Here is a 21,245-nt window from a genome sequence, read left to right as displayed (position 1 = left end):
ATAGGGATGTGATGTCACAAGAGAAGGAGTTCACTTCCTATCTTCTGGACAGGTAGAAACATGAGGCAGAGCTCTCTCTGTAATATAATGTTATTAGCTGCAGTATATACACACTAACTCCTCACTATACTGCTGGCTTTGGGGGTAGAACTCTCTCTTGCTGTTTGTTTGCAGTTTTACAGCAGTTAATCTCACTGTAGCCACTCAGGCAGCATGGAAGTCAGCCTGGGCCCAAAGATGTACCCTCTCTATTAAATAGGAATCCAGGCTGGGACATTGAGCTGCAGCTACTGCAACTCATTACAGTATACAGAGAGCTATAGATGGAGTATACTGAGAGCTGTAGTTGGAGTATACAGAGAGAGCTATAGTTGGAGTATTACAGAGAGCTGTAGTTGGAGTATTACAGAGAGCTGTAGATGGAGTATTCTGAGAGCTGTAGTTGGAGTATACAGAGAGAGCTATAGTTGGAGTATTACAGAGAGCTGTAGTTGGAGTATACAGAGAGCTGTAGTTGGAGTATACAGAGAGAGCTATAGTTGGAGTATTACAGAGAGCTGTAGTTGGAGTATACAGAGAGAGCTATAGTTGGAGTATTACAGAGAGCTGTAGTTGGAGTATACAGAGAGCTGTAGTTGGAGTATACAGAGAGAGCTATAGTTGGAGTATACAGAGAGCTGTAGATGGAGTATTCTGAGAGCTGTAGTTGGTGTATACAGAGAGAGCTATAGTTGGAGTATTACAGAGAGCTGTAGTTGGAGTATACAGAGAGCTGTAGTTGGAGTATACAGAGAGCTGTAGATGGAGTATACAGAGAGAGCTATAGTTGGAGTATTACAGAGAGCTGTAGTTGGAGTATACAGAGAGAGCTATAGTTGGAGTATTACAGAGAGCTGTAGTTGGAGTATACAGAGAGCTGTAGATGGAGTATTCTGAGAGCTGTAGTTGGAGTATACAGAGAGAGCTATAGTTGGAGTATTACAGAGAGCTGTAGTTGGAGTATACAGAGAGAGCTATAGTTGGAGTATTACAGAGAGCTGTAGTTGGAGTATACAGAGAGCTGTAGTTGGAGTATACAGAGAGCTGTAGTTGGAGTATACAGAGAGCTGTAGATGGAGTATTCTGAGAGCTGTAGTTGGAGTATACAGAGAGAGCTATAGTTGGAGTATTACAGAGAGCTAGTTAGTTACAGAGAGCTGTAGTAGTATACAGAGAGAGCTATAGTTGGAGTATTATACAGAGAGCTACAGAGAGAGCTATAGTTGGAGTATTACAGAGAGCTGTAGTTGGAGTATACAGAGAGCTAGTTAGTTGGAGTATTATCTACAGAGAGCTGTAGTTGGAGTATACAGAGAGAGCTATAGTTGGAGTATTACAGAGAGCTGTAGTTGGAGTATACAGAGAGCTGTAGATGGAGTATTCTGAGAGCTGTAGTTGGAGTATACAGAGAGAGCTATAGTTGGAGTATTACAGAGAGCTGTAGTTGGAGTATACAGAGAGCTGTAGTTGGAGTATACAGAGAGAGCTATAGTTGGAGTATTACAGAGAGCTGTAGTTGGAGTATACAGAGAGCTGTAGTTGGAGTATACAGAGAGCTGTAGTTGGAGTATACAGAGAGCTGTAGTTGGAGTATACAGAGAGCTGTAGTTGGAGTATACAGAGAGCTGTAGATGGAGTATATACAGAGAGAGCTACAGAGAGCTGTAGTTGGAGTATACAGAGAGAGCTATAGTTGGAGTATTACAGAGAGCTGTAGTTGGAGTATACAGAGAGAGCTAGTTGGAGTATACAGAGAGCTGTAGTTGGAGTATACAGAGAGCTATAGTTGGAGTATTACAGAGAGCTGTAGTTGGAGTATACAGAGAGAGCTATAGTTGGAGTATTACAGAGAGCTGTAGTTGGAGTATACAGAGAGCTGTAGTTGGAGTATACAGAGAGAGCTAGTTGGAGTATTACTAGTGGAGTTAGAGTATAGTTGGAGTATTACAGAGAGCTTGTAGTTGGAGTATACAGAGAGCTGTAGTTGGAGATACAGAGAGAGCTATAGTTGGAGTATTACAGAGAGCTGTAGTTGGAGTATACAGAGAGCTGTAGTTGGAGTATACAGAGAGAGCTATAGTTGGAGTATACAGAGAGAGCTATAGTTGGAGTATACAGAGAGCTGTAGTTGGAGTATACAGAGAGAGCTATAGTTGGGGTATACAGAGAGCTGTAGTTGGAGTATACAGAGAGCTGTAGTTGGAGTATACAGAGAGCTATAGTTGGAGTATACAGAGAGAGCTATAGTTGGAGTATACAGAGAGCTGTAGTTGGAGTATACAGAGAGACACAAGTGTGTCTTTGGATACTTTTGTCAAAGTGGTAACTAATGAAGTTAAAGATATTTGGGATAATGATATAGGAACCAAATATCACCCCAATCTCACTAAAAGGGAACGACATGCACTGATTACTCTCAAAAATAACCACAACATTATAATTAAAAAGGCAGATAAGGGGGGAGCGGTGGTGGTCCTAGATAGAGACAAATATAATGAAGAAGTAATGCGGTTATTGAATATCCAGGGGCACTATTGTACTATAGACTCAGATCCCACGGGCAAGATTAAAAATACTATAGATACAATGGTTTATGATGCATTCCTTATGGGCACTATTGATAAGAGTACCAGGGATTTTCTTACTACAGAATTTCCTAAAATTCCATTATTATATATACTGCCCAAGATTCATAAAACTTTAATTAATCCTCCAGGTAGACCAATTGTGTCAGGTGTGGGTTCAGTCCTTGAACCACTTTCTAAATTTGTTGATTTTCACTTGCAAAAATTGGTCAGCAATTTACCCACCTGCCTTAAAGATACTACCGATTTATTAAATAAATTGAATGCTTTGGGTCCATTGGAAGGTGACATTATCCTCTGTAGTATTGATATTGAAAGCCTTTTTACATCAATACCACAGGAGGAGGCTCTAAGTTGTGTGGAAAACGCACTATTGGATACAAATTTATCTAATGCCCTGATTTACTTTATTCTGGACTGCCTTGAAATAGTGTTAAAGAAAAACTATTTCATGTACGATGGGCAATTTTTCTGGCAGCAACAAGGCACGTCAATGGGGTCAGCGGTCGCGCCATCCCTTGCCAACCTTTTTGTTTATGAGTTGGAGAAAAAATTGTTTCTTAACAAGACCTATTTACCATATATTAAACAGTATTTCAGGTATGTGGATGATACCTTAATTTTATGGGTTGGTCCGATTGGTAAATTTGAGCAAATGGTATCTGAAGCAAATAAATCACACCCAACGGTTAAATTCACTTTTGAGACCTCTACTACTGAGATTAATTTTCTTGACGTCAACATTAAATTGGATGGTAATAAACTAGTCACAGGGCTATATCGCAAAAAAATGGATAGGAATAACCTTTTGCATATCAGGAGCTGCCACCACCCCCTTACATTGAAAGCAATACCTAAGGGTCAGTATATTCGGGCAAGGAAAATCGCTTCTAATGACTCTTTGTATAGAGATGCTGCTAATGATTTGACAAAGCGTTTTATGGATAGGGGTTACCCCAAACAAAAATTAGAACATGTCGCTAATGAGGTTGGTAAGTTGCCTCGTGAGCAATTATTAAAGCCTAAATCTCATATTTGTAATGACAATAGAATGACTTTTGTGGGGAAATTTGATAAGAAAAGCCGGAAAATAGAAAATGTGATTAGAAAGTACTGGCCCATATTACAATCAGATACAAAACATGGCAGTTTATTCAGCAAGCTTCCTAGGTTTGCGTATAAAAGAGGTTCGTCTCTTAAGGACATTTTATGTCCAACACAATCATTTAGTACAAAGACATTGTTTGAAGGCAAACCTAAGATAGGCACTTTTCCATGTATGGAATGCAATTGCTGCAGTTCCATTATTAAGGGGTCTAACATACACCATCCACTAAGTGGAGTGGAAATCCCTTTAAAAGCATATGCCACTTGTAAGAGCAAGTGTGTGATATATGTATTAAAGTGCCCGTGCGGAATGCTATACGTGGGAAAAACCTTCCGTCCGGTTAATACACGTATAAAAGAGCATAAGAACTATATTCGGAATTTTAAGAAGGATTCTTACACGGATACATCTGTGTCATGGCACTTTATTGATAATAAGCACAGTGCCTGTCAGTTAAAATGGAAAGTGATGGAGGTGGTACAAAAACCTGTAAGAGGTGGGGATTGGAAGAAGCTGCTATTACAAAGAGAGGCTAGGTGGATAAGGCGCCTAGACTGTGTCATGCCCAGAGGTATGAATGAACAATATAGTTTACTCTGTTTCCTGTAGGTTCAATTATGTATTGTCCACTCTATTTTTCAGGTGAATAAAGTTAGCCTGCTAGTCGTTGCGAAACACGGATTTCCTGCTGTATAAAAATAAAAAAAAAATTAAAAAAAAAAATTAAAAAATTGGTATGGGTGAGTCACCTATTACAGGAGATAGAGATATATAATAAGGCCGGCCTGTTAAAAGTAATACTTCATTAGTAACTTTTTGCATATTTTGCAGCTTATTGTATCCATTTTGTAACAATAATTTTTACGTAAATGATTTGAAAATGTTGCATTTAAACATGTATAGGCAATTTCAATATATAAAGGATTACATTACCCTGGATAGGCCCTGTATGGGCAGTTTCCTATCATTGGTGTGGTTAGACACGTGTAAACGTGCAGTGGCCCCCAGGAGTGTTTCTTGTGGATTCGGTTCAACTGGACCTCCCTTCCTCTTTTATGGAACTGTTTTTAATGGATTTCCAAGGACATTGGATCAACACTTACGGACTTAGTATTTGGACTGTATGCTTTATTCACTTTGCACTTGTTTTTGATTATCTTATAAATTATTATCTTTTATGCTATTTTAACAAACCTAAACAAATCTATGCACATTGTGGCATTATTTATGCTAATTGCTGCACTATCACTTTAATGTTAATGTATAATGAAACATTACCATATTTAACTATAGCATTTTTTACACAAGGTATATTATATAATGACCCTTCACTTATGTTTAACTTGTTAACTTATTATACTATCACTTTAAGAATGTTTCCTGAAATGCTGTGTGCTTGGTGGGTCATAGGTCAATTTGGCTTTAAATGAGATCACATGGTTATGGTCTTTGTACACTTGATAAAGGGTATTAACCCGAAACATGTCGTGTTACCACTACCCATAATAAATGTTTTGCAGTTAATCTGCTGGAGCTTTTTTTTTCCTATTTTTGGATTTATACAGAGAGAGCTATAGTTGGAGTATACAGAGAGAGCTATAGTTGGAGTATACAGAGAGAGCTGTAGTTGGAGTATACAGAGAGCTATAGTTGGAGTATATATTAACCCATGCAGAACCTGCCAGATAGCCATCTAGTTATTTGGACAACATTCCTGTAGAGGCTACACTTTGTCACTCAGGCTGTGTACCCAGGGCAGAAGTAGTTCTACTGTGTTTCGGCACACACACACACATATATATATATATATATATATATCTACTTTTGATGTTCTCCTGTTGCTGTACTTGTTTTTATTATATGCTATTTGTTTGCCAGCTTCTTCTCCTTACTATGTGTTTTTGATCATGTCTATTCACACAATTTGTTTATTCTGGTCACCATGGTTACCATTATTCCTTTTTGGCGCCCTTTTTTTACTAGGGTGGGCTTTTTAAGGGAGTGGGTTCTCACTGTCTTTTGGTTTTTTCCCTGAGGAAGAGCACAGTTAGTGCTCGAAACGTTGGATCTCTTTGCTTAAATAAACTTACTATATTTTTACCAAGTCCTGGTGAGTGCAGCTCTTTTTTCTTGCTATATATATATATATATGTATATAGAGAGAGAGAGAGTGAGGGAGGAGGGGATTACAGTACAATTGCCCCTGTGAGTGTATCATGGACCATGTACAGACCTCTCTTTTTTCCTTAATGTTATTAGTTGCAGTATATACAAATTTACTCCTCATTATACTAATAGCATTGGGGGTAGAACTATTTGGACAGGCTGCTCAATAGTCGTTTCCTTGTTGTTGTTAAAGCAGTTAATTGCACTGTAGTCACTTGGGCAGCAGGGGAGTCAGCCTGTATGTATGTATGTATATCTTTATTTATAAAGCGCTACTTATGTACGCAGCGCTGTACAGTAGAATACATTAATACAAACAGGGGGTTAAAGATAATGGATAAATACAAAGTACAACAATAAATACAAATAAATACAAGGTACAGTTACAATAAGAGTCAGAAACACAAGATGAAGGAGGTCCCTGCCCCGTAGAGCTTACAATCTATATAGCCTGGGTCCAAAAAGGCATCCTCTCTATTAAATATAGAAATCCAGGCTGTGACACTGAGCTGCTGCTACTGCAACTCATCAGAGTACACAGAGAGCAGTAGTTTGAGTTTACAGAGGGGAGCTTAGTCAGGAATAGGGCAAAGCCTGAATACAGTAACTTTCCCAGGCTTTGGTTTAAGAAGTCTGTACATTGCATGGTATTTCTATGGATATAGTTCTCGATTTAGCAGCCTTTAGTAGGATCCTTACCTCTAATATATTGAGTCACAGATTTCAGTTCATGCTCAGAGGACAATCCGCTGCTACTGCAGACAGAACCTACATATAGTATAATCCTCTATTAGTACAACTAGTAGGAGTCCAGATAACGATGGGTAAGTATAAAAAACAGAGCCTGCCTATTGTAGCTTAGCTGGGATGCAGCCGACTGTTAGTGAGGCAGGTGCTTGATGGGCATGGGTCCCGCAGGAGGGTTGACAGTTGGCTGCCTGGTTACACTTGCCCACCCAAACCCTAGCGGTTGGGTGGCTGGCATGCCAGGTAGTCCATGAAGGCGGATGGTGGTTGATTACTGGCAAGCATTCCCTCTGAAAAAAGGTTTGTATAAGAAAGCCACAGCGCCTGTGAAAATACCATACGCTTAGCACAATGTCGCTTGCAGTTTCAGGGCACTCAGCTTGCAATTGGGGGGTAGATACAATTTTACCAAATATGATAGAGGCCTGCTTACTGTAGCTTCCATTTGCGCGGTGGGGTAGACATAGGTTTATTGTGTGTATATGTGTATGTATATATATATGTATGTATATATATATATATATACAGTGGAGGAAATAATTATTTGACCCCTCACTGATTTTGTAAGTTTGTCCAATGACAAAGAAATGAAAAGTCTCAGAACAGTATCATTTCAATGGTTTATTTTAACAGTGGCAGCACATCAAAAGGAAAATCGAAAAAATAACTTTAAATAAAAGATAGCAACTGATTTGCATTTCATTGAGTGAAATAAGTTTTTGAACCCTCTAACAAAAAAAGACTTAATACTTAGTGGAAAAACCCTTGTTTGCAAGCACAGAGGTCAAACGTTTCTTGTAATTGATGACCAAGTTTGCGCACATTTTAGGAGGAATGTTGGTCCACTCCTCTTTGCAGATCATCTCTAAATCCCTAAGGTTTCGAGGCTGTCTCTGTGCAACTCTGAGCTTGAGCTCCCTCCATAGGTTTTCTATTGGATTAAGGTCCGGAGACTGACTAGGCCACTCCATGACCTTAATGTGCTTCTTCTTGAGCCACTCCTTTGTTGCCTTTGCTGTATGTTTTGGGTCATTGTTGTGCTGGAACACCCATCCACGACCCATTTTCAGTTTCCTGGCAGAGGGAAGGAGGTTGTCGTTCAGGATTTCACGATACATGGCTCCGTCCATTTTCCCGTTAATGCGAATAAGTTGTCCTGTGCCCTTAGCAGAAAAACACCCCCAAAGCAAAATGTTTCCACCCCCATGCTTGACGGTGGGGACGGTGTTTTGGGGGTCATAGGCAGCATTTTTCTTCCTCCAAACACAGCGAGTTGAGTTAATGCCAAAGAGCTCTATTTTGGTCTCATCAGACCACAGCACCTTCTCCCAGTCACTCACAGAATCATTCAGGTGTTCATTGGCAAACTTCAGACGGGCCTGCACATGTGCCTTCTTGAGCAGGGGGACCTTGCGAGCCCTGCAGGATTTTAATCCATTGCGGTGTAATGTGTTTCCAATGGTTTTCTTGGTGACTGTGGTCCCTGCTAATTTGAGGTCATTAACTAACTCCTCCCGTGTAGTTCTAGGATGCTTTTTCACCTTTCTCAGAATCATTGACACCCCACGAGGTGAGATCTTGTGTGGAGCCCCAGAGCGAGGTCGACTGATGGTCATTTTGTGCTCCTTCCATTTTCGAACAATCGCACCAACAGTTGTCACCTTCTCTCCCAGCTTCTTGCTAATGGTTTTGTAGCCCATTCCAGCCTTGTGCAGGTCTACAATTTTGTCTCTGACATCCTTGGACAGCTCTTTGGTCTTTCCCATGTTGGAGAGTTTGGAGTCTGCTTGATTGATTGATTCTGTGGACAGGTGTCTTTTATACAGGTGACTAGTTAAGACAGGTGTCCTTAATGAGGTTGACTAATTGAGTAAAAGTGTCTAACCACTCTGTGGGAGCCAGAACTCTTAATGGTTGGTAGGGGTTCAAAAACTTATTTCACTCAATGAAATGCAAATCAGTTGCTATCTTTTATTTAAAGTTATTTTTTCGATTTTCCTTTTGATGTGCTATCTGCCACTGTTAAAATAAACCTACCATTGAAATGATACTGTTCTGAGACTTTTCATTTCTTTGTCATTGGACAAACTTACAAAATCAGTGAGGGGTCAAATAATTATTTCCTCCACTGTATATATATATATATATATTTAAGCTGATCACATAGCTCCCTGGCACAATGCTAGCCTTTAATTCATAGAACTTATTTTTTAAATTTTCTGGGCAGAAAGCAGTTCCCCACTGTCAGTATATGATTTGATCACCTGGGGGGGAGGGCGATCAAGGAGTAAGCGTACAAGCAGGCAAGAATAGCCCCCATTCTTGACAAGGTTATTATTTATTTCTTTCTGTGGCTAGTTGTCACTACAGTGACTATAATATCAAAGCCTAAGAAAAAGTGGTTGGTTGGCCTTTTTCCCTGAGCTGGGCCCTTATGAGCTAGGCTTGCAAGGTTGGATGGAGGTCTCTGCACAAAGGGATGGGATGTGGCAAAAAGCACAGTAGTCTGTACGGGAGCAGCGACAGGAGCAGTTTGGCCTTACCCTCAAAGCTGGGCATTCACAACGTGGAACGGCTGCTACGGAAGCAGCATGGTGGAGTGGTTGGTTGGCCTTTTACCCTCAGAGCTGGGGTAGAGTTACGGGAGCAGCGACAGGAGCAGTTTGAGCTTTTCCTCGAAGCTGGGCATCCACAATGTGGAAGGGCTGCTATGGAAGCAGCATGGTGGAGCGGTTGGTAGGCCTTACCCTCAGAGCTGGGGTCTCTGAGCTGGGTCTCCATATGTGTGGAAGGGCTGCTACGGAAGCAGCATGGTGGAGTGGTTGGTTGGCCTTACCTTCAGAGCTGGGGTCTCTGAGCTGGGTCTCCACATGTGTGGAAGGGCTGCTTTGGAAGCAGCATGGTGGAGTGGTTGGTTGGCCTTACCCTCAGAGCTGGGGTCTCTGAGCTGGGTCTCCACATGTGTGGAAGGGCTGCTATGGAAGCAGCATGGTGGAGTGGTTGGTTGGCCTTACCCTCAGAGCTGGGGTCTCTGAGCTGGGTCTTCACAGTATGGATGGGCAGCTACTGGACCAGTATGGCAAAGTGGTTGGATGACCTTACCCTCTGAGCTAGGCAAGTACAGCCGGAGGGAGGTCTCCACAGAGAGGACAGGCAGCTATGGGAGCAGCTTGGTAAGTGGTTGGTTGATCTTACCCTCTGAGCTAGGCGTGTACAGCTGGAGGGCATGGTAAGTGGTTGGTTGACTTGTGCTCCATTGTTATTAATAGAAGTGCAAGTTTGGTATCCAGGATGGAATCAGATTGCCTTTGAAAAGCTGTGTTTGCATCCTAGTCTACCACATGGGCAGAATACATGGTAATTTGCAGCAAAATAATGCTACAAATTTTTAGTCTCTTGGACAATAGAATGCTCCAGTGGTTTTTGGTTTTTTTTTTTGTTTTTTTGTGCTCATCAAATCCTCTAGTTGAGAACTATTTGGGCTGATATGCCAGGCATCCTAGTGGGAAGTTTTGCCTTGCTGTAACATCTACAAAATATACATCCATAGCTGGCCATGTTGGTAATTGCACATGGTCATGGATTTAAAGGTATTTCAATAAAGGAAAGTATTTATTTATGTTTTGCATACATATAATATTTAAAAAAAAAAAAAAAAAATTATATATATATATATATACCATAGAGCTAATGGCCAATTTTATTCTATCCTGTGGTACAGTATGTGTGATACAAAAAGAAATTTTTTATAACATAGTTATAAATTTATGGTGGGGACGAACCCAACTGAAGGTTTTCAGTTGGGCTCATTGTGGTGGTAGGACCTTGCCAGAGTACTGCACAGGAAATTTTAGAAGAGGGAGAAAGGAGCTTCTCTCCTTTGACTGCACGGTGGGTTGATTGATACAGACGCTACTACTGCTTGTGCTAGGTGACAGCCTGCTTGGATTTCCTATCATCGAGTCACTGCAGATTCAGGACCGGCAGCAGGGCTGCTGTACTTCTCTCATGGTGGAAGATGCAGCTCCTGCTGGTAGCAGAGTTTGGGGCCATCCTCTCTGTAGGTAGAGGCAGCCTAATACTCAGTGGTGGATATAATGACATAGTGCTGATCTCAAGTCTTCAGTAAGGAACAGCAGAGCATAGTAGCGATCTCTTATGGAATTCTGGCTTTGAATATTGCCTTGGGGTGAGGCTGGCATGGTCCTATTTATTTGATAAAATGTAAATAAATGCTGTGGCCTCTTTTTACCCATTTCCGGCTCCTGGTGTTTTATTAATGTATGTAACAATGGGGTCCAGAGGGATGGCTGAAGGCGAAGGGAAATTGAGGAGTCCCCTTGTCAAGGCTGTGCATTACACTACTAAGAAATGTCCTCCCCCCTTCTTTAAACATAACGGGTTGTTTTTCCATATGTAACAATATTTACAAGCTGGCCAACTACATCAAAGTCCATCCGCCAGTCTGGCCAGTCCTACACTCACTTTCATGTGAGTCATTTAAGAGCTTCATTATAGATTTTTCATAGGGACTGAGTTTTACCTGCAACTTGCTTGCCTTTAAGGTTAAGACTCCCAGATAGTTACCCTGGTGACATGTTTAGTAGCTTTATGCACAAAATACCCTTTATTGATTGATAATGGGAGTGCAGAAGATTTCTTATCTTTGTCTGTATGAATTTTGTGGTCACAGCCTCGTTGCACTCCTGCCTAATGGTTTCAGATTGATTAGTGGTGAGCACAACTTTCCCCTATTTGCTTTCATAGGATTTCCATAAAGCACAGTAGGAGGTGACAGGGGGCAAATGTTATATATAAATATATTGATGCCACATTTAAGTAGTCAAAAATGCCTGAGGAGCACCCAGATACTGTGGCAGTGCTAAACAGAAACTTACTACATCCGTAACTAAATTTGACTCACCACATTAGAAAATCAGAAATTTGTGTTATAACAGAATTTTTTTTTAACATTTTTTTTATTATAAGTTTCTACAAGATATTTGTTCTTCGGCAGTTTATCATACAGCATATTTGCCTGAATGTGCCACCCAGCTTCTTTAGCTCCAAACTGTTCTTTAAATGCTTAGTAAATCCTATTTTGATTCATAGTTATTGACACAAATAAACAACTGCATTTATATTAAATTCTTGATGAAAGCAAAAGAGAGACAAAAATAAACAGACAAAAAATGAATAAAACTGAACATTCGAAAGAAGCAAAACAAACAAAAGCACTGGACAAGATAAATAACAGTATAATTTGTACTTATTTTGGCCAAATAAAATAATACATTGCATGAATAACTTTATTTGCTATCAAAAATGGGAAGTGAATAAAACGAAAATCTCTGTTCCCTTGACACTTGCTGTTCCTTTTGATCATTTAAGGTCCATGTACTGTATGAAGGGCTAGGCAAAAGATCAGGAGCAGAATGGAATGCAGAACTCCAGCCTGTAGCACCCAATGCTGTAAGTACTGCAGCACTGTAATTATAGTAAGGCGTAACCTTTTGCTGTTGACGTAACTAAAGGGAAACAGGACCCACAGCCATGGAGAGCTTGCAGGGCCTATGCAGCCCATGATTCCCATTACAGAAAATGCCCTGCGACTAAAGGTGTCAGGGGGGTCAATGGTCCAATGTTACACCACTGCTCTTTTCCATTCTAAATCTAGCTATGGCAAGGTGTGGAGTACTTTGGTCACTTTGCCAATGTTTTCATTAGTATTGATGGCACACAGGACAAAAGAGAGTTTCCAGAGTTCTGTCATTGATATAACTTAATATATGACCCTTTAACCATTGCACTACAGATACCAACACCCCTAGGTGGAGGACGGCCCAGGGAATTAGTACAGGTAGGACACGCCGGGGGGGGCGGCAGTGGTGGGCGGGATATGAAATAGGATGCGGTCTAAATGAAGGTTTCTTCTTCACCTACAAGAGAAATTCTGCGAACTGAGAGACTCTGACGGAAGGTAAAAGTGCACCATTTCCCCACCGGAAGGGGGAGGTGGAGATTTGGGTGCTGGCGGTCCGGCCCCCCAGCAGTCTGAGGGGCCCTTGATCCGGCCGCTTGGGTTAGAAGTTTGGGGACCCCTGATCTAAACTGTTAATTCTTCCATCTTGTCCTCCTGTAACCATGTTGTACTACCCTACTTTCTGCCCCCGCGTTTACTATCTGCTATGTGTACAGGGTCGGACTGGGCCAGCGACACACCAGGAGTAAACTTGGCGGGCTGTTCAGGAGAAAGGAGGCTAATGGTACGTGTTGAAAGGCATGATGTGCACATTGGGTTAGGGGAAGGGGGCGTGGACTTCGGGAGGAGGGCCCCGGAGGTGACACAGAGAGCCTTGAAGTCACAATGCTGGTGGGCCACTGATGCCCCAGTCTGCAATTGTACGTGTATGGCCTAAATAGTTCGCCCTAACAGGACAATCTTAAGAAATCTCCTACAATTGCCACTTTAATTAATATGGTGGATTCATTTTGTTAAAAATAGTACTATGGCAAAAAGTAATGCATGTTTAAAAAACACCTTGAATTGTGTGGATTTTTATCACTAACCCCCATTAGTAATTGACCCCCAGAGTCTGCCCAACTGAGTTTATGCGATGTACATGTCATAACCAACCTGGAATTATGACATGTCATAACCAACCTGGAATCCTTTGTTAAAAAGTTTATGTGAGACCTGTGCGATTTTAATCTTGGTAAAACCAGCAATGTTCCCTTCAGAGATAATATCACCTAAATCACTCACTGTATCATAGAAAGTGGAAGACAGGTGTGCAGACGGGCGTCTAAATTACTGATTAAAGGTGATGAAAGGAATACATCTAAATAACAGACGGAAGGTGTAAAGCAGGGAGTTGGACAACAGGGATTACAGTAGTAATATGTTTCTGGGAGGAGTACAGAAGGCAGACTTCCAGACATAGTGGCATACCACAGACAACACAGACATGAACCAATATTACTATCCTAAAGGATAACTGATAATGTAATTAAATGATGGACAATCATTTCCCTATAGACTAATTAAACTAGTGTATTTCACTTACCCATACTGTTATCAGAAGTGCTTTTCTAGAAAAACCCAGTGGGCCCTGCCCACCCAGACTCATTCCTTGTGGGTGGTGCAGATGCTCTCCCGCCTGTTCAAAGCTGTGAGTTAAGGAGAAGGAAGGAGGTGAAGGGAATATGGCTCAGCACAGGTGGAGGTAAGGGGGTGAATACTGGGAGAGGGGCCCTCGATTTTCCAAAGGAAGCCCTTAAATTTGCAGCCTCGTTGGGCCCGGACACACCTGTCTGACGCTGTTTCTGTTATATAAACTCAACATGCAGGAAAAATATATATATATATTTCTGCAGACATACCTGATTTCACAGATTAAAAGAAATGTTACTTGTAAGAACCATTTCAAAACCCCCTTAGGCTCAAGCAACTTCTCCCTCACCTTGTTCCATCGTGAAGAGATGGATTCTTGGACTTAATGTTCCTCTGCTTTCCAGATATTCTGTGTACTATTCACTTTGTGCAGAGGGAGTTCAGTCCCAGAATCTATCACTTCACAATGGAACAAGGTGAGAGGTTGGAACAAGGTTTGAGTTTATGGAGCGTGGAGAACTGGTCTCTGTAGTGCAGCCAGACAATCATAATTTCTAATTTGCAGAATCAAGTATGTCTGTGTAATAAAAATACATTTATTGTAGCAGTTTCTGATTTCTAAAGACCCCTAAAATTAGCTACTCCATAGCTGCCCAAAACACACTGAGCATGTGCCGTGTCACTGACTATTAAAAGATTGGCTAACAAGATCCAGTATGGGAAAGTTAAAGGCCTGGTTCGTTACCATTGCTGCTGCTGGTTTTGATATTATATGCCATTATTAGTCTTTAGTTCTAACTAAATTGTTGAGTAAAATGCATCAACACAACTAAACACTTGTATAGGCTTGTCCCATATTGCCATACCCTACCATAAGCAAAAATGTAGCTATTGCTGGGAAATTCCATTTATTAAAGGTACACTTACATTCCCCTGTCAACGGTTACTTGGTATATTCTTCAAATGGTATTTAAAACACTTCCCATCCTTACACAGATATGAAAATAGAAAATCCCCCTTGTATTACACATGAGGTTTCAGTTTTGCACTAGGAGTAGATCTATAAGCAAACCACTTGAATGATTCTTTTTGCTTTTTTAAAAATGAGTAATACATTCTGCATATTAATAAGAACACACTCAGTATTAGGCTGCTTCAGATACTTGTAATGCAGGAACTTTCTCTCTAATAACCTGAAGAACTGCATTCCATGCTCAGGGGGTAAAATGAGGTTTAGATATTCGATTATGCTTTGTATAATAAAAATATAAACTGGCAGAGTAAAACTGTTCTTCATAGAAAGCAAATTCAGTAGGCAAAGGTGTTCTCAAAGGCAGCTTTTGGAAATGGCTGTATGGAAATAGGGGTTTGTTAACAGTTATATTAATTACAGGGTTATGAATAAACGGACAGCAGAGCATTATATGCCTACCTCTATTATAGATATGCTTGCCCATCAAACAACATTAATTGTACAAAAGAAAGAATGGAGGGGGAGGGAATTACTCTATGTTTTTAGTAGTTGGTTATATTTGTTTTTTGACCTCAGATCCCTTAATCAGGAGAACATATCAATACTAACACTGGAGAGGAGGAAACGTGATTTGTTCCATGTTTTAACTCAAAAGTTATACTGTGAGTATGAGGAAGATAACTTTTATACGTTCTACCTGTGACTCCTTTCATCATAAAGAAGATGGCATTTAATGAACTATAATATTCCACTGATTCATTTTATGTGTCACAGCAGTTTAGAGGCAGCAGTAGAGCTTTTTGTGCTTTGCCTTTTATTGGCCCTTAATTCTTTTCTGCCAGACCCAGATACCCCCCCTGTAGAGCTGGATACCTGGAAAAGCATTTAAAGATGTCGTTTAGCTTTAAGTTAACTTTTAGTAGGTTATAATATAGCTCTAACGATTTTTTTATTGGCCTTTGTTTTTTTCTTTTTGGTGTTTGAATTTTTTGTTTTCTACTTCAGACAAATGTTCTATAAGGCTAAAATTGTATTGTTATAGCAACTTTTTATTTCCCATCTTATATTCAGACCATGTCCTATTCATATTCCAGGCTTTCATTCAAATCAATACCGGGTTGCAAGTGTAATTTTACCCTAGCAACCAGATAGCTGCTGAAATTGCAAATTAATAAAAAGCTAAAGAGCTCAAATCACAAATAATATATAATGAAGACCAGTTGCAATATGTCTCAGACTACATCATGCTAAATGTTAATTTCAGGTAAACAGCATCTTTAAATTTATGTGGATTGAGGCTGGGCTGGAACTAGGCAAAGTGTTAACGGGGTACACTAAATAATACTATCCTTCTGTATGCAGTGCTACCAAACATATGAAACATTGCATACAGGACAAGGCAAAGCTATTTACAGTCCATTCTAGGAGGGCAAAAAGCTGAAAAAATGTCCCACATACTGACTAAACAGTCGGGGGATACAGGCAACATGCAGGTAATGGGCAAAAAGAAAACATATTGCTAATAGCCCTTGCAGCCCCAGCTTTGAAGGTAGAACAGGCTGAGGTTCAAACAAAAGTGCCCCAAGTCTGTGATATTAAAAATAATTTACTAGTAGCAAAAAGTCATGACCATAAAATGAAGTAGAAAAGTCATCAGGTATTAGATATCTTGGCTGCACTTTAGTCTGCTCTATTGCACTGGCTTGAAAAGCAGTCAGGTAACCACTCTAATAATGGGTGAACATAAAACCTATTGAAGGAGGGGGTGAGATTGTCCACAGCTTGATATTACAATGAATAATTCCTCAATATCTAAATCCTCTTGTTAACAGATTGTTGATGTTCATGGCTCATTACATAAAGTTTGAGCGTATCACTTACTAGCAATAATAAAAAATAACACATATACAGTATGAGGGTTTAAGTTACAATAAAGGCAATATGGGTTAATCTAATTTTATCTGCTATATAACAGAAAATGCACATTAATTATTTATTGTAACTATTTATATGAACTGCTTTTTATAGAGTAAAGTAAGCTGTTTATATTGGGGTCTATTTACTAAATTATATAAGTCTCCTTCATGACCTTTCCAGCAGTGGAGTGACTAGTTATTGGGCCCCACAGCAACATCACTGGGCTCCTACATCTACGCAATTTACGTAACTTCTGCAAAAACATATCTTTCTTTCAAAGAAACTTACATAACTTACGTATAAGCTCCACTGACCCCAATTAAAAGAATTAAATTTTTTGCACATTGATTATTTTTACTGTTTATATTAACTACTACTGGGCCCCGCATTGGGCCCCTAAACTAACGCAGTTTATGTATGCAAAAACCTTCCTTTTTCTATATAATAATAAAACAGTACCTTGAAATTGATGGTACCTAAGCTGCATGAATCCATATTGGTGGCAAAACAATCCTATTGGGTTTATTTCATGTTTAGATGTTTTTTTTATTAGACTTAAGATATGGTGATCCAAATTACAGAAGGATCCCTTATCCAGAAAATACCTAGTTCCAAACATCCCCGATAATAGATTCTACACCATATGAGGAGCATCATATGAGGTTTCATTGAAAGTAGGTATTGTGGCTTAACAGTTTTATGATCATAACCTTGTGAGTAAAGAGTAGGGCTCTTGGAAATATATACACTTTCACAAAATGAAGTATAATAAATCATGTAGCCAGGGAAAGAGCATTGATCAGTGACTCTTTAATTGCACTGTAAATTGCACCAGAATACACCAGTTTGTATTTTATAGAAAACATGTAATGCCATCAAAACTTTAATACAACTCCTCTAACCCAGCACATTGGATAAATGCTCCCTTGTTTTGATTTTCTTTGCCCTTCATTTTCTTTCCCATGCCCCTCAGCTCTGTTCCATCTACTGTCATGTTTCATGCTGAAGAGCAATAGACACATTGTTACTTCATTGAGCTCCTTTGAATTGTTTCTGACAGCAGGGCTAAAAACTCCATCTTGGCCAGGTTTAACATCAGTCTAGCAAACCCCTTGTTTGATATCATTTTAGTCATGTTATAGACTAAAGGTGGCCATACACATTTAGATTTCTTTTCTCCCCAGCAACCAATTTCAGTATGATCCAAACAAATCCCTCAAATTAAGGTTAGTGGGGACTGAGCAAACACACATCAATACAGTGTGCCCATTGTCTATTTGTTTGCAGGACCAAGCAGGTAGTTTTCAACTAGATGATATCGCTTGAAATGGTCATTTTCATTGATAGACAAATCTTTTCAGGATAAACTCCTACAATAAGTAAAAAATGTTTTAAAATCTTAACATGTATGGCCAGCTTTATAGAATCAGTAGTGTAACTAGATGTCACTAGCCCCCACAGCAAACTCAATTTTGGGCCCCAAAACATTGGTAAGTTGACCTATTCTACCAAGATGTATTGAAATTATTCATTAATTAGGGCCATAACAGATTGAGGATAGGATTCCTTGATGCCATTACCAACCCAGGCCCTAACTCCCATCTCATTGAAGCATTAATGCCAGCAAGCACATGGTACCAAGGAGCCCTGTCCTTACTGCCAGACTATGGCAGGAGATAAATACAGGGCGGTCTTGCTCCCACCAGCAATGCCCAGAGCACAACTATGACGCAGACATTGTTTCATGTACAAATAAAAGCATTTACCCCTATGACCCATAAAGGTATATTTAATGGTTTCTTAATGGTTTAATTCAAAAAGTAATTATAGCGAACTACCCAAGAACACCTGCTATTAACCATAACAGCTCCCAGTTTAAAATAAATCTGTGGAAGAACTTAGCGTGCACAAAGGGGAAAAAAACTTTTTTTTTTTTAAATCAATGTGATATGATCTATTCAAATTATTCTCCCCCTGAGCAGCGATGAGAAAAGCATACTGAGATATACATCCCTCTGAGGCAAACTTGTCAACGTTCACTTCTTTGATTTATCTAAGTCAGCTACACAAATTATATTTATGTACAAGTGTCAGTGATAAAATTATGAAATAATAAAAGGACTTCTTGATGTTTCCAGTAATACATTTTAAATGCATGAATTTTATCCACTTGCTTGTCACTTTCATGCATCTATATGATAAAGCTACATGATGTTATCCTTCTTGCACGTTCTTACTCACAAAACGCCATATTAACCAGTGAATAGCCTACAAACAAATGATTCCTGTCTAAGGTATGGCATATCTCTTGAAATATGATTCATTGAGACCATTGTCTGCAATAAAATCAAGCCAAGGTTTGGAAAGGGTTTGCATTATTCATAGACTTTTTTGATTAGTAGTAGCTAATTGCCCATGGTACATCCCCCTGCGGGGCAGACATTGCACAAACTATGCAACGTGCCAATCATCTGCATAGAAAGTGGAACTGCACACAAACAATGGGTGGAGTAGTATTTGACCGCACTAATAATGCAGACAAAAACTTTGAAAATATGTAGGCATGACAAGTCACCATATAATTGACCTATAAATACACCTACTGATGTCCTATTCCCTCCCACTTGTTAATATGGCAACCAAGTCTCCATGCTAACAAGCAGATCATTCTTATTTACCCACCCCAACTTCTCTTGGTCACAGTTCCCCTGGTCTAGCCCCATTTCAGTACGCTGCCGATCAGGCCCTCATTATGGGGCAGATTTATAAAAACACAAGTTCGAATCCCGAATGGAAAAATTTCAGATTGGAAACAAAAATTTCTGAAGATCGCAAATATCACGAAAATGCTTACAAAGAAATCGTATTAGTCACGATAAAATTGTATTGGCCATTCGAAAGTCACAAAATGTTCGTACCGAACGATTGTAAACAGCGGCAAAACCGATCCAATTTTTTCGCACTAAAAATACAAAAAAGTCGTGCAAGGTACGAAAAAGTTGCGGCAAATACAATTGGACCAATCGAACAAACACTCAGAGGATTCATGGATAAGAAATGTGCCCCTATGTGTCCAAGGCACATACCTTACCTGTCTACACTTTGTTTCTTTTACCCTTTTATTTATGCTGGCTGGTTTCTAGGACACTTTAATGTACTATAATGTACTAAGTCTACAGTTGTAATTATATTTATATGTATTTGGTGTTGTCAATATATATTTGATGTTGTCAATACCCATGAGCAGAGAGGGGCAGGCTGGGAGCGTTTAAGGCCAAGTAATATAGCCTTGTGCACCAATACTACTTAGCCTGGCTCTGGTCCTGGCATAACAGATCTTATATAGACTTGTTATTGCCTCCTGCCATATCCTCTGGGCAACACATAAGCTCCAACCTACCAGTCCCACACTTGTGGTTCATCCTGACAGGTGTAACTCTGGGATATGCTAAAGGGGCATGCCACAGTTTCAATGTCGGACTGGGATGCCAGGGGCCCACCAGAAAACCTTAGACTATAGGCAATGTTTCTTTTAGCGTTTACTCAAGCACGCACACAAATATTGAGGCCAGCACAAAATTATGGTGTGCACAAAGAATTTTGTGTGAAAACACAAAATATTGTATTTATCCTGAGCCCATAGTTTTTTAAAATGTACACACATGTTTAAAATGTGTGCACAAAATAATTTTTTATTGCACAGCCAAAAAGGGGAACATTGACCACAGGCCTCACTCTCTATTCTGTGTTTACTCCTCTCCTCCCTCAACCTCAAAGTTGCCTTAAGAGGAAACCTCGGCAAATTGCGGCACCGTGTATGCCATCCCACTGGTGATTTACATTCCAGCCGGTGGAATGGCAATGCGGGGAGATTAGTCGCCCGCGACAAAGGAGATTTGTCGCGGCGTGACTAATCTCCCCGTGTACCCCCTGCCCTAATTCGGTAGGACTCAGTGAAGGTTGAGCATTTACAGATGGTGCTAGAGATCTGTTTATTGGAAGACTTTTAGGAATAGTTTCTGTGTTGTTTGAAGCTAAGTTGCTTTATAATGGCCACATTTATTACAAATGGCCTTTTCATTTTTACATTAAATCACTATAATACATAGAGAAGTGGGAAAGTCGCTACATTATATTACTTTTGTATTGTACATTGAATGCTTTTGTGCCATTATAAGATTTAATTAGATACCAGAATAATTTTTTTTTTATTTTCCAATGTTATCCTCTAAGGTAACAGTGTACAAGAAGTAACAATATATCATCTTCAGTGTACAGTATCTTTTAATAATATATCATAATGACAGTATGGGTAACAAGTGGAGATTAACCAATTTTTCCAGCCTTTTGTGGTCAGCATGTAGGCATGTGTAAGGCTCTATTGGGATTTGAACCAAGAACCCCCAGTGATTGGTATTTCTGACACATGGCTGAATGAGCCCCATAACTGTGCAGTAAGTATAGGAGGCTATGCTTTGCTTCCAATGGATAGGGTAAATCCCAAGAAGGGGGATGTATGTTTGTATTCATGATCTGAACCCCATTTTACAGGAAGATGTTGTTGTGGGAAGTGATACTGGTAGAATTTTAACAGAT

This window comes from Xenopus tropicalis, chromosome 2 (genome assembly GCF_000004195.4).
Source record: "Xenopus tropicalis strain Nigerian chromosome 2, UCB_Xtro_10.0, whole genome shotgun sequence".
In the NCBI taxonomy this organism is placed as follows: domain Eukaryota; kingdom Metazoa; phylum Chordata; class Amphibia; order Anura; family Pipidae; genus Xenopus; species Xenopus tropicalis.
The sequence above is the reverse complement of the archived record's forward strand: the minus strand, read 5'-3'. Positions refer to the sequence as shown.